Here is a 14,807-nt window from a genome sequence, read left to right as displayed (position 1 = left end):
ACCACTTCCTCAGGGAGATAGGTTGACATTGTTTTTGTGATTCTGCTATTGCTCGTACGTTGATTGTGGAATTGTAAAGGAGAAATAAGTCAACAGTCGGAGAGAAAATGAAGTGATTCTGAGCTTATCTGACCAGCTTAAAATTCCCCCCCCAAAAAAAAAAAGATAAATAAGAAAAGGTAAATTCAATTAAATGTGCTTATTTACATGCGTTTAATTACAAATTAAAAAACCAGTTTATTTTACTATTCAACTTATTTTTGTTACTATTTATGGGTTTCACTATACTTTTTAGTACTATTCATGGATCTCACTGTACTATATCAGCTAACATTTACTTTTATCTACAATACTTTTAGCAAAAAATTTTCAGTTTCAGCAAAATAAACGGATCCCAAACATACCTTTAGTTGAAACTAAAAGTTTTTGTTGGAAGTACTATAAATAAAGCTAAAAGGTATTTGAAATAGTACAGTGGAACTCATAAATAGTATCAAAAAGTGCAGTAGGGCTATGAATAGTAGCAAAAAAAATTTAAATAGAAAAAAAAAATGTAGCCTTTTAAGCCTATGCCAAACACACACTTAGTTTCCTTACTTTTATTATAATTGTCTAATCGGTCTTTATTAAGGGTCACTATTGGTCAGTCCAAGTTAGGTTTGTGCACAACCAATAATGGAATATCATCGAATCTAGTGAGATCTTACTGAATTCTGCTTGGGTCATTGATTGGATCGAGTTGCTCAGGTTTTGGAGGAGAGAACATACACTCAACCTGATAAAATCAGGTTTTGAAGGTGGAGACCTACAACTAACTGCAACTACCACTTAATCAGATAAAGTATGGTTCAAGTTCAATTAGATCTGTCATGCCCCAAACCCCAAAGGGTCCAAAGCATGAGAAAGACATCTCAAAGTACCTGTAGATTTTTCCTTTTTGATAATCCAATCCACATAAATCATATTAAATACCAACATCAAGAATTATCATAATAATTCCATTGAATATACTCTCTAAATAAGTCAGAACTCTAAGTAATAATTCATGGTTTTAAAAACCGGTACGGTGAAAGAACCAGAAAAGGGACTGATTACCGATTTTCTGGTCGGACCGGGGTCCGATCGATGGTGGAACTGGTGACATCATAGATAATTTAATTAATAATTATAAAATCAATAAAATAAATAATTTCATACCTAGTCATTTTAATTAAAAAAATTAAATAATAGTAAACATTAAACTTTAACTTACCAACTTTTAGACACTACTTAACACAATTCAACCAAAAAAAAAACATATACTGATATACAAGCACCCACAACCCACTATAAAATATTTTAGTTATTTTTTAACCTTTCAAATAACAAAAAGTAAGTGCACCAATAGGTAATAATATCATTGCCCACTTGATTTTTTTTTCCCCTCCACACATTCTACACGTTAATACTTAATATCCCAAAAAAAAAAAAAAAAAAAAAACTACCACACATTTTGAAATCTATTCAAATTTCAAACCACTGCCACATGTTTGGTTCAAGTTCCAACAACACTAAGTTTGACCTTATGTATCTCAAACTCCATCAGTGTTGCTGAAGTGTTCTTACGCATTGATCACTTTTTGCTTTTCATATCTCTTTCTTCAAAACTCTCTCTCTCTCTCTCTCTCTCTCTCTCTCGTGAAATGAGCATGTGCAAGAGGCAATAGCAGCAAAAAAAAGCCTCAACTAAAGCATCAGATCATTACAAATCTGCATAACAAATATAGGAATTCTATTTTTTTTTTCTTTAGAGCAAAAGGTAAGTAAAGTAAATATGATGTTTTTGGGTCACTATGGGTGTCTTAGATTTTACCACTTCATACTTGAGAGAGCATTTTCAAAATCAAAACCTCTCTTCTTAAATCTAAAACAAGATCTCTCTTTTTAATTTTTAATTTTTAATTTTTTTTTTGGGTTAAAAACACAACAGCTGTAGTATTTATGAAGAAGAGCTAAAACCAGTTTAACCGCACCAGTTTCCGATTATGCCGGTTGAACTGACGGTTTGCACTGTTTGCCCGGTTTTTCCTTCATTTTTGGTTTTAACTAATAACCAGACCAGATTAAAGTCTGGTTCCTGTTATGCCGGTTGATGATGTATAACTTAGAGTAGGCATGACCCAATTCTTTTGTATCTAATAGTGGTTATGCCCTTATTTCCACTAATGGGACAAGTTGATATGTAATTATTTATTCAAACCTCTATTGAATATGCTCTAAGTTACACATCATCAATTATCTCCATTATAAAAGTCAGCCTCTATCAGCAATTAGTCTAACTACAGCTAGCCACCAAAAAGCTATCTCAAAACAATAGTTACCTATTCTAAAAAAGTTTGTAAAATAATGGAATGAGACAGAGCCCACTAAGCAGCATAACTAATGGGGGTGGGGAAATTGCAAGTTTCATGATAATGAACATTTTACAAAACATGTCATAATTTGGGAATTTCCATTTAATTTATGCAAAAACAATTTCATTAACCACATGACAAGAATGATAGGAATAGTTTAGTACTAAACTTTCAAAAATAACTATGAAACTATGTTCCATTCACTTTGAGCCATAAAAATATCCAATACCTTTTCAAAACTAGAAAACCTCACCCAAGATGCAACAAGGATCAACAAGGACGGAGATCACCCAGACATCATACCGCCACAAACAAGTTAGAGCCCAAACACACTAGCATGATATGTACCTCTTTTGGCATGTGGTCTATTGACCCTGCCAAGCCTCACCCACACCTTCAAGGATTTAACTCCCCCCCCCCCCCCCCCAGCCATGGGCAGTAGGGAATGACGTGTTGCACATTACCCCTTTTGCATGTGGTCTTTTGGCCCTATACCTCAGCCACACACTCAAGGATTTACTCGTGTCATACAAAGTGTGAGTCTCCAACTTGGCTTGTTGTCACCAAGACAAGGTAATCACCAGCATCATAGCACAAGGGCAAAGCCACATCAAAAGCTCACAAGTTCAATGTATTCAAAATACATCGTTTACTTCTAACTAGTTTCATAAGGTATTACAACAACCAAATATCCACAATATTCTTAAAAGTATTTCTTGTCAAAAATGTTTTGCATCAATATTTCCCAAATAATACAAGACAAGATAAATAAGCACCTTTAAGTTTCCAATATACCATAAAGTCCATGAATTCCTTATCATAGGATTAAGTCAAAGTTGCTCATATTTTCCAAGTCAACAATCCATGCATTTCCCCAAATGCAATACCAAATATGATGCATTTTCATAAGGTATTACAACAACCAAATATCCACAATATTCTCAAAAGTATTTCTTGTCAAAAATGTTTTGCATCAATATTTCCCAAATAATACAAGACACGATAAATAAGCACCTTTAAGTTTCCAATATACCATAAAGTCCATGAATTCCTTATCATCGGATTAAGTCAAAGTTGCTCCTATTTTCCATGTCAACAATCCATGCATTTCCCCAAATGCAATACCAAATATGATGCATTTTTTTATATAATAATATATAATAGGGTCACAACACAACACTTTTAAGAAAACATAGATCCATATATATAATTTCCCAAAATGTGTTTGATCCAAAAACAACATTTATGCAACATGATTATTTTCCAAAAAATCTCATTAAAAAGCTGCTTACCTTGCAACCCGCAAAAAGGCCTAATTTTCCAATCTCCAAATAAGATTAACTAGAATCTAAACAATATCAAGCAAACTTATCACAATAGGCATAAAGCTTGACATTGCATCTAGCAATGAATTAGAAATTGCTAACTAAGAAATTAATTAGGCAAGTCTAGCATTTAACCTCACAAATAATGTATTCCACTTCCAAAGTTTCTCAATAATTTCATTACAAGGCATAGACTCCAACTTATCATCATGTCATTCCAAGCTTCACATTTACCATAAGAGATCCTAACACTTTATGAATTTCTTCCTCAATATACATGTCATTTTCAAGAGACCCACAAAACAACAACATATATAGCAATATGCACCATTACAAACCCCAAATGTAAATCCTCCACTAGCTCCAAATAAACAATAAAAATTAGATTCATCAACTATTTCACATTAAAGAGCCAAAACCCCTAAATTTTCAGCACTTAGCTAACCACCATTGTAAAAATCATAAACCCACTCATCAAATACATCCACCAAGACCAAAACCCATACATAAAAATACATAAATAACACTTCTAATGCTCATAAATCACATGGGCATTATTATTAAAGCTTAGATAAAGAAAGCATCTACCAAAGCATATAAACCCACAAAAGGATTAGAAATTTTTACTTCAAATAGTAGAGGTGAGTGAGCCTTACCTCTTCCTATAAAGTTTTCCGGTGATCCTTGCCTAAAACATGAAGTATACGGTGGTGTGGAGTGTACCGGTGGGAGAGTAAGGGAGAGGAGTGTGTGTGTTGGTTGAGAGAAAATGAAAAGAGAAGAAGAATCAAGAATGTGTGTGGCCAGCCAAGAGAGAAAAGAGATATTTTGAAAATGAGTGGTGGGGAGCAAATGGGTAGGTGGGGTCACACGTGTGGCTCTCCGAAATCTGATCCTCTCCTTTTCTTTTTTTTTTTTTTTTTTTTTTTTTTTTTTTTTTTTTTTTTTTTTTTTTTTGTATTGGGCTGGGCCATTACAAGATCCTTCGGGTGGGTTGGGTCAACCAGTCTCTTAGACACTCCCTCACTTTCTAAAATGAGTCAATTTTTACCTCATCCAAATCTATAAGCAAATGACATTATTTAAACATTTTTTAAGAAAATGATTTTCTAATTTTTTTAAAAGACTCATTTAATAGATCTTGCTGTGTAATGAGTACTATTTAGGATGGTTATTGTGGTGGGCCGAAATTGGATAAGTAAGATTCCAACTTGGCACAATTAATTTATAGAGATAAGATGCCAATCAACCTTGTTTACTCTTTGACAACTCTATGAAGTGATATTGGAATGTATGTTTAATATATATAAGCCACACAAAGTAAAACAACTTATGTCTGGGATTAATAAAACAATGCTCCTCAGTTTAGGCCAAGGTGTAAGTTAATACTTGTTCTTGAACTACAATGTTCTCACTCTCTCTCTCTTTTGCTTTTTTTCTTGATCCCCCTTCTTGTAGGGATCCTTTTTCTTTATATAGTCATCCAGATTGCACCCTAGCCTTCCACTTGGATGCCCAAGGCTTTTTTTTCAGATACTTGTCCTATCAGGGCCTTACTAGAAAGTTTCTCTATTAGATTGTGAGCTGTAATGACACTATTCAGGGGTCATTCCACCATTAATACGGCCAATTAAGTGGGTGCAAAGTATTGAATGCGGAGGTGATAGATGCTTTATATGTACCCTTCCTTTACCCACTTAATGACAAACCTTCCTTCCTTTCCTCGGTCACATTTCTAGTGGTCTTCATGGCCAGACCTTAGCCCTTCTAGGAATGTACTTGTATCCTCAGGCACACCGAACTTCTCAGGTTTTGTGATTTCATTATCATGTTTGCTTTAAGGCTTCCTTGACAAAACCTTCCAAGGTGTGCCCATTTTGTCTTGACCTCTTCCCGTTTATTCTTATCCTTGGTTTTCGTCCTCTCACAGTTTAATAAAAACCTATTTAAATGATTTCATTTGGATTTGGGCAAATAGACCAAATTGACTTAATTCTATAAAATGAGAGACTCAATTATTAAAAACTAAATTTTAAGGACCAATTTAATCAATAGACTAAATTGAATTTTAATCTATAAAATATTTGAATTTTATTTCTTTATATTTAATTATTTGGAGAGAACTTAAAAAAGAAAGAATCTTGATTAATCTAAGGAGGCAAAAGGAAGCAATAAATAATAAATTTATTAATGTATTAGAATTCTCTCTTTTAGAACAAATTATATTTAATAAGAATATTTTGTGAAAAAAGAAATTTATCAAAAAATAATTTTATTTTTCTAACTTTTCACATAACCAAAAATAATATTTTTTATTATTACCTTTTCTTAATTATTTTTTTATTATTTCAATTAGAAATTAAAATAATTTTTTGTTTTTCATTTTTACTTAATTTATTCAACTTTTATTTTAGAACATAGATGAAAATATGCTATTTGTGGGGGGTCCGAGGACAACCATCCCTACGAGACCATGCCCGAGGAACCTATGAGCCAAGTAGGTAGATCCTACGAAGGAAAACTTGGTATAGCTTGAAAGAAGGGTTTGAACAAGGGCCCTTAAATAGCCTAAGGAAGGCAACTACCTCAAATGTGGTTGTCTCGAAATAAGCGAGAGGAGCCCTATCCCTGGCTTGGAGGCATGAGTTGAGGGATGCCACCGTGGCTAGTATGGAAGGAGAGAGAGTGGGAAAACTTGTTAAGGAAGCAATCATTATCTTCTTATTGAATGCTCTGCACCAACCAGGTTAGCCACATTAATGGTTAAATGACACTTAATAGTGCCATAATAACTTGTAGCTCACTTAGCACTTCCTCCAAAGGTGGGATGAGACATGTATTTGAGGGAAACCAACCACTCTCTAGATGGAGGGTCAGGATGAAAGGGTAGTTACTATAAGAGGGGGAGAGATTCCAATGAACACTGTTAGGTTCTAAAGACTTAGGTTTTTATGTATTTAGAACTCTAATATATATTGTTGTCAAACCATGATAAAAACAATGTGTTTAGAAGTGTTTTAGTCTTCTCAAAGTTGTATCTTTTATGTAAAGTTGGAATCAAGCTAATGCAGAAGTTACTGTGCATTTCGGCCTGGCTCGATCGATCGAAGATTAGGCTCGATCGATCGAATCTCGGGCAGAATGTGTTTTTCTATAGATTTCCAACTCAGTCCTAGTTTGTTTAAAACGTTTAGGGTTTTCTAATTGTCCTAAGTATAAAAGGCAAACCCTAGCCACGTTTTAGTGTTGCTCATATTGTTGTTTGTGTAAATCTCTTGTGAGATCTAGAGGAGCTTTCCTTTACACAAACTTAGGGTTTTCAAGGAGGAAATATATTCTACACCTTGATGATCAACTCAGTTGCTGTTATTGAAGTTTAAAGAAAACACAAGCGGGTGTGCTTGTATCTAGTGGAGAATCCAAGAAAGAAGGAGTCCGTGGATTCGGAGCGTACACGTGGTCGTGTCAGTAAGTTCTACTGGTGGGTAGAAATAAAAAGTCGAGCGTGAGGGCTTGTAAGTCTTATTGTATGAATTTCGATTCTTTCAAGATAGTGGATTCAGGTTTACCTTGAGGATAGCTAGGTTAAATCCTCCCCAGGTTTTTACCGGTTTGATTTCTTGGGTGATCATATCATTGTCTTATTTATTTTCCACTGTTATGCATGATATGATTGTTTGATTGTGATAACGTAGACTTGAATTTGGACTAAGTAACAACTTGGTTAATTAACTAGGTTAATTCAATTGTGTTTTAAGGGGTCTAAAAACTATCAAGTGGTATCAGAGCGGGTAGCTCTCTTGCTGTTGATCTCTTGATCCCTGAGCTGATCCTTAACCCCTGTTGTCATGGAACACGGACACTCTCTAGTTATTCCTCCTCACTTTAATGGGAATAATTATGCTTATTGGAAAGTAAGGATGAAAACATTCCTGAAATCTATTGATGAGAGAGTCTGGAACTTCATTGAATACGGATGGGAGAAACCCACTACTCTTGTTAGTGAGTGGGAAACTTCTCAAAAAGAAGCAGCTGCGTTCAATAGCAAGGCTATGAATGCTATCTTTAACGCTGTTTCTATGGAGGAATTTAAGAGAATCTCTAATGTTGAAGTTGCTCATACTGCTTGGAATATCCTCCAGACTATGCATGAAGGTACAAAGGCTGTCAAAATCAATAAATTGCAGCAATTGACTTCAAAATTTGAAAGCATTATGATGTCTGATGAAGAATCTTTTGATGAATTCTAGACTAAATTGAATAATATTGTTAATTCTGCTTTTAACTTGGGTGAAATCTTTGATCAACCTAAAATTGTTAGGAAGATTCTTAGATCTTTAACTGAAGACTTTAGACCCAAGGTGACTACCATTACTAAAAGTAAGGATGTGGACTCCATCCCTGTTGATGAACTTGTAGGATCTCTTCAATCTTATAAGTTGAACCTACCCAAAACTAGTAAATCCAAAACAATGGCTCTTAAGTCAGTTGATGATGTTGAGGTTGGTGGATTTGATGATGAGCTCTCTGCTACAGAGATTGCTTACCTTGCCAAGAACTTTAGAACTTTCTCAGGAATAGTGATAGAAAAGCAAGAGGTACGAACACTGCTGAACCTAGAAACTTCAGGAAGTATGATCCCACTAAGGTTAACAACAATGATAAACCTAGAGAAAAAGTAGGTCAATCTCCTAATAATTCTATGGGTCCTCAGTGTTTTGGATGTCAAGGGTTTGGTCACATGAAATCTGAATGTCCTACCTATTTGAAATCTAAGGGTAAGGCTATGGCTGTAACCCTCAGTGATGGTGAAGTTTCTAATGATGAGTCTGATTGTGACGAGGATGGAAACTTCATTTCTTTCACTGCTACTGCTGTAGTCAATGAGCGCATATCTACTGAAGAGAACCCTTCTGATTGGGAACTCTCTGAGGATGCAAATCTCCAAGAGGCCTACAATAAACTTTGCAAAGTTGCTGCAAAGGATGCTATGAGTGTTGAACTTGGCCTGAAGAAAATTGAATCTCTTGAGCTTGACAAGAAGAATTTGCTTGTAAAACTGTTTGATGCTAATGAATTTTTGAACAATGTGAAAATTGAGAATATGCTTTTGCTTGATAAAGTTAAATCTTTGGAACTTGATTTATCTGTTGCTAGATCTACTAGTTCTAAACTTGATCATATGCTGAGTGTTCAAAAGTCTCTTTCTGACAAATCTGGATTAGGTTTTGTTGAAAGCATCTTTGTGTCTGCTCCCCATTCCACAAATTTTGTCCCTTCATCTTCTTCTGAACCTTCTGTGAGTGAGATTGTGAGTGAAACTGTCAAACCCCCTGTGAGTAAGGTTGTCAATCCCATTGAAGTTTCACCATCTAGGAAGATTAGGGTTGATCTGAAAGAGTCTAAACCTAAGAAGCCTACCCTATCTAAGGACAAGACACATAATAAACCTACTTGGGTTTGTCATTTTTGTGGAAAGTCTGGACACATATGTCCAAACTGTTACAAGCTGCAAGCTGCAAAGATAACAAACAAACCAAAAGTACCTGTGCCTTAAGCACAAGATCCTATGGTACTCATTGGTGAATTGGTAAAGGCTTTAAACCTTTATTCAAATCCTGGAGTTGGAAATCACTCTAATGTGAATACGAACTCCAATGCTCGTGGTGCATCTAAAAGATTTTGGATGCAAAAGACTCGAACTAATTGAGTCTTTTTGACATGGTCCTTGTGCTTCATTGCTATACCCTTTGTGACCATTGTTCTTTTTTTGTTTTGTTTCTAGGATTTGCATTGCATAACATTCATGCATTTCATTCTAGATATTTTTTAATAAAAAAAATAAAAAAATATATATAAAAAAAAAAGGGAAAAAGGGAAGAAAGAAAAAGGAAGCATATTGTGTTTTGCACTATATTTTTTGGTTTTTGAGAAAAAGGTTGGTCAATTTATTTACATGTAACATGGTTTTTGTACCTTGTTTAGCTTTGATGAGCTTATTTATTGCACTTGACTAGTTGAAACTTTGCAGTGCATGTTGTGTAGGAAAGATGTTTATGGTTTTTGATCACTTTGTCATGATCTTGAAGTCACATGTTTTTTATTGTTGGACTTGAACGTTTAGAGAAAGGCATAAATAACCATCTCACCACTATTTATTAGCTAATCATGAACACCTTAGTGCATATCGTAAGATTTTGTGCTCGAGAAAGTGTAGCACATGCACAAAAAGAACATAAGGTGTAGCCTCGGTTTAATTGCTTAATACTTAAAATTGGTATGTACTATTAGGCTTGATGCCAAAATCACATAATTAAAATTGGTGTGTACATTATCCTGGCTCTTTAATAAGTTTCTAAATGAATTAAAATTGGTGTGTATATTATGAGGCAAAATTCAAGAAACTTACATGATTGCAAGCTTATGATCTAGGAGATGTGGGAGTTATATGATGTAACTCTTTAGGTGATAGTCTCTTTTAAATTCTATGTGATGAATTTTTTAGACCTTGTGATTAATTGCTATTTACATATCACCTCACATGTATCTCAAATTTTTGCTAGTTGCACACACTACATGAGTTACTCCATGCTAAACATTGTACATGTTATTATGTGTGTTTATGGTCTGACCAACCAAGTTTTGCAAATACTTTGAATTTTGTGCAAAATTGATTTAATGCTTGAAAATTTATGGAGAATGCAAGAAATTTTAATTTTGGGAATTTTGGGCTTAAATTCTTGTTTTTGAAAATCATATTATCACATACTCATGCCTTTTGTTCCTCAATTTCAATGCTTTGAGTTGTTTCTAAATGTTTTTTCAAAAACTGTGTTGTTTTCCTCAAATTTAGTGAGCCTCTGCCAGTTTCGATTGATCCATTCTATTTTTCGATCAATCGAAATTTTTTAAAAATGTTTTTAATGAGCCTCTGTCTGTTTCAATCGATCGAAACTGTTTTTCGATCAATCAAAACTTGTGAATCAGGTTTTAAAAAAACTCAGATTTGACTTGTTCAAATCACTTTTTCAAAAATTTTTCAAACTCTTTTCTCTCTCTCCAACTAGGCAAGGCTCCACTAAGATTATTTTGTCGTTTTCCTCCATTTTTCTTGCAAGGAATCTCTCTCCCTAAGCCGGTATGTCCATTGTACCCTCTCTTTTTCAATTATTTTCTGTTTTACATGCATTTTTCATGCATTGAAGGGTTATTTTTAGACTTAGCATATTTTTGGGGTTTTTGATGATTCAAACCATTTTTTGTGAAATTGATCATTGGGTTTTTGTCTTAGGATGTTATAATCATGATCCTTGTGGTCTAATTTGATCAATTTTGTGGTTTGTGATTAATTGGAAATTCTAGGGTTTGTAATTGAACCTGAATTGGGGCTTTTTGTTTAAATTAGTTCAATTGATGAAATTGGCTTATTGAATTGATGTAATTGGTCATTATCTTCTGAACTCTATCTTGTATAATGATCAATTAGTCAATTTCTTTCAAATTGATCAAGTGGTTTTTTAAAATTTTGGGGTTTTTTGTTGAAAACTCTATGCTCAAGCCAAATTTGTGAACTTGAACTTAATTGCACTGCATTAGGTCATGCATCACTACATTTAATTTGTTCATGCATCATATAGATTTTTGTTCTATATTTTTTTTGCGCTAACTTGCAGTTTGCCCTTGGTTTTTTTTTTTCTTTTCTCTTGCTTTGTGTCTTGGTCCTTATCCTAGCACCATGCCTAGGAAGACTAGAGCCCATAGGACCCCCTCCACTTCCTCTGAGTCTCCCTCTAGGAGTGAGTTGTTTAGGAATGATAAAATCTAAGAGGCCTTTGAGAAACTGAACAGTAAGCGTAAGATTTGGGCTAAGCATTCTGTGGTTTTAGATGAGATTGATTCGGCCATTAGGGCTAACTTTGAGTCTAGAGGTTGGTTGTTCCTCTTAGAGATAGATCATCCATTCCCGACTGCCTTGATTAGAGAGTTCTTCTCAAATCTCTCTTGCCACGTCTATGATTCCAACACTCTTGTTAGGAGTTGGATACAAGGTGTTGAGTTCACCATTACTCCTCGGATAGCGGCTGAAGCTCTTAGGGTTCCGGTTATTCGGGAGCCTGACTATCCCTATGATGAGTCTCCACCCTTAGATATTGTCATGTCATACATCATTGGTTCTTCTATCCAATGGGGTTCTGATCCTTGGATCACGTCTGTTGAGCTTACCGAAACTGCCTATCTTTTCTTTAGAATAGCGTGTCATTCTTTGTGGCCTATTTCTCATCTCCACACCATCCCTCTAGAGCGATGTGTGTTTTTGTATGCTTTTGTTTCTGGTGTGTCTATCAGCTTCCCTTATCTGCTCTTTCATTCTTTGAACGAGGTTCATAAGAGTTCTGCTGTAGGGCATGCGCTTATTCGTCCTATTTTCATTCATAGGATTTTGTTGTTTCTTGGTCTAGATGGTTCCCTTTTGGTGAGCCTATTCATGTTGTAGCTCCCATAGGTGCCACCTTCCTTAGGTAGAGGGCTGTTCACTTGAGAGTTGCTCCTTCGAGTCCTAGAGGTGTGCCTTCTGGTGCTATTCCCCCTCCTCCATCTTCTGGAGGTGCTGATGCTACTGAGACGTCTGCTGCTGCTGCTGCTGCTAATGCTGATGTTCCTCCACCGACTACTTCGGATGATTCAGATATTCGACGTACGTTGGATTATGTCTTGACCGTTCAGGCGGCTCATGGACAGATTTTGGTGGACATGCTCGATGAGATCCGTGCTTTACGTGTGGAATTGGCACAATTTCGACAATCTTCACTGCCACCTCCCTTTTGATGATGGCTTTTGATTGCCTTTTGGCATTCCGTCACAAAAAGGGGGAGTACATTTTAAGCACTTTGTAGAGTTTTGTTTTAGGGGGAGAGTATTTTCTTTGTTGGTTGGAGCTTGTGAACTTTAGATTGTATCTAGGTGCTTCACATTGTATTTTATCTTTCTAGCTCTTGCCATATTTTTGTTGGGATGTTCATGTTAGGGGGAGTTACTTTTATTGGTTTATATGTTTCTTATTTTCAACTGCTTATTGATTTATATTTATGAGTTATTCATTGATATATGTCTTTATTGTGTGTTGTTTGAAATCAAGAATTTATTTTGTTTACTTGTGTTTTCCACACATGCGGTTATGCATTTTGTTTTAGTGTTTCAGGAAATATACAGGCTGATTCAATTGAGCTGCTGTCTACACTTGCAACTGATGGATAGTAGTTAGGATTGAATTTGTTTTTATGAGCATTATTTTTGTAAAGGGCTTTTTCTTTGTAAACTTTGAGCTTCTAGTGTGTTTTGTCACGGATTGCCAAAGTGGGAGTTTGTTAGGTTTTAAAGACTTAGATTTTTATGTATTTAGAACTCTAATATGTATTGTTGGCAAACCATGATAAAAACAATGTGTTTAGAAGTGTTTTAGTCTTCTCAAAGTTGTATATTTTATGTAAAGTTGGAATCGAGCTAATGCAGAAGTTATTGTGCATTTCGGCCTGGCTCAATCGATTAAAGATTAGGCTCGATCGATCGAATCTCGGGCAGAATGCGTTTTTCTGCAGATTTCCAACTCAGCCCTAGTTTGTTTAAAACGTTTAGGGTTTTCTAATTTGTCCTAAGTATAAAAGGCAAACCCTAGCCACGTTTTAGTGTTGCTCATATTGTTGTTTGTGTAAATCTCTTGTGAGATCTAAAAGAGTTTTCCTTTACACAAACTTAGGGTTTTCAAGGAAGAGATATTTTCTACACCTTGATGATCAACTCAGTTGCTGTCATTGAAGCTTAAAGAAAGCACAAGGGGGTGTGCTTGTATCTAGTGGAGAATCCAAGAAAGAAGGAGTCCGTGGATTCGGAGCTTGCATGTGATCGTGTCAATAAGTTCCACTGGTAGGTAGCAATAAGAAGTCGAGCGTGGGGGCTTGTAAGTCTTATTGTATGAACTTCGATTCTTTCAAGATAGTGGATTCAGGTTTACCTTGAGGATAGCTAGGTTAAATCCTCCCTAGGTTTTTACTGATTTGGTTTCCTAGATGATCATATCATTGTCTTATTTATTTTCCGCTGCTATGCATGATATGATTGTTTGATTGTGATAACTTAGACTTGAATTTGGACTAAGTAACAACTTGGTTAATTAACTAGGTTAATTCAATTGTGTTTTAAGGGGTCTAAAAACTATCAAACACAAATAAGAATTTGGAGATTTGAGAGAGAAATAATTGGAACTTGTAACCCTGAAGTGTAACAAGCTCCTTTGGTTGAATGAGGAGACATTAATACAATCTTGTTACTTCCATCTTTCTTGTTAGTTTTATTTTCTTTCTATTTGGATATTTTTCTTTGACTTCGGCCCTTTTGAACAGAAACCCACGTGTTACTTTGCTATATCCATCTCTTCAAATTAATTGTAGTGGGCTTGTCCCCAAAGCCTGCTTTTTTTTCCATTTGGGCCTTTGCGTTTGTTTTTGTCCCCACACACTATTAATTCTAAAGTAGTTTTATTGAGGTTCTATTTCAAAAATTAGTTTTTTTTTTTTTTTTTTTTTTTTGATAGGATCAAAAATTAGTTTTAGTTGCAAAATATTGTAGTCATACCAACTGTATTCATCTTTAGCCTTACATAACTTGAGTATCCCATGAATTTGTTGAATTTTTCCATGTATGCAGAATTGTAAAGACAAAGCTACGGAAGAACTAATTCGGATGTACTATTTTTTGAGAACTAAAATGTAACTTTTCAAATTTCGGGATCTAATATAAAACATTACCTAACATTTAAACCTTACATTTTTCACCTAGAGTATAAAACAATACATAGTATTTTGCTCACACAATTTTCACGTTCTAAATTGTATGTATAGAATTTGGTAATTTATTTTTTAGATAAGTAATGAAAATGATTTGTTTAGGTTACTTGATTAATGCATCTTTGCAATAAAGATGAAGTTTTTCACTATTTAAATTTGACTTGTATATAATAATAAATTATGAAAGAATAATTTTCATTGGTTCAAAATGAGTTCAAAGTGAGCATGAAAGTTTTTTTGGACTAAAA

The sequence above is a fragment of the Quercus robur genome, chromosome 4 (assembly GCF_932294415.1).
Source record: "Quercus robur chromosome 4, dhQueRobu3.1, whole genome shotgun sequence".
Lineage (NCBI taxonomy): Eukaryota > Viridiplantae > Streptophyta > Magnoliopsida > Fagales > Fagaceae > Quercus > Quercus robur.
The sequence above is the reverse complement of the archived record's forward strand: the minus strand, read 5'-3'. Positions refer to the sequence as shown.